A 632-nucleotide genomic window follows, 5' to 3' on the forward strand; every position below is an offset into this window, starting at 1 on the left:
TGGACGAATTAGATAATTAACAGAAAGAATAGCTGAGTGTATAAGTGATGATTGAAAAAGTGAGAATAATTTGAGTGCATGTACAAGGAGGCATTGAAAAATCACAAGATTAAGTGTGTGTTTGTGTGTATGCATAAGTAATATTCATCTTGATTAGTTCTTTGTATGTAAGTGTGGGCTTTTACCTGAGTTGTGCATTTATAATGATGCTAATATGTGAACATGATATGATGTTTTACATAATTGATACATTGCAACAAATATCATGTCTCTAATTCTGATCAGAAAATATACTGTGAAGAGACTGATATTCTCTAAGCAGTGATGCTAATTTTGGTAGCTTTGTTCTCTTGCAGGAATGAATAATGAATACTGCTAACACTAACTCGAGATGTATATATAAGCCAGCATGGGCTGCTTGCTATGTAATTTATTTGCTAAATGTCAATTGATATATTTTCTTTAAGTGTTTAATTGTCTGTATAAGCCTAAATGATTTCTATTTCTAGAAGTGAACAATAATCTGTGATTTTTCTAACCTGAAGTTCAATGACATTTTGTAACCACTCATGAAAGAACAGTGGTGTTATTTCCATATGCGCAGAATAAAGAAGTGGCAAGATAGAAGCAAT

The 632-nt window shown here is 31.6% G+C and overlaps 1 long non-coding RNA gene across 1 annotated transcript in view; it reads left to right on the top strand.

The window, feature by feature from the left end:
• LOC119585132 overlaps positions 1–632 on the top strand; it is a 17610-nt gene extending 16978 nt beyond the window's left edge. Inside the window, exon 3 of the long non-coding RNA XR_005229875.1 lies at positions 510–632. This is a non-coding gene — a long non-coding RNA (uncharacterized LOC119585132). The remainder of the gene's footprint in view (positions 1–509) is intronic.

Source organism: Penaeus monodon, chromosome 19, assembly GCF_015228065.2.
Source record: "Penaeus monodon isolate SGIC_2016 chromosome 19, NSTDA_Pmon_1, whole genome shotgun sequence".
NCBI classification, from domain to species: Eukaryota; Metazoa; Arthropoda; class Malacostraca; order Decapoda; family Penaeidae; genus Penaeus; species Penaeus monodon.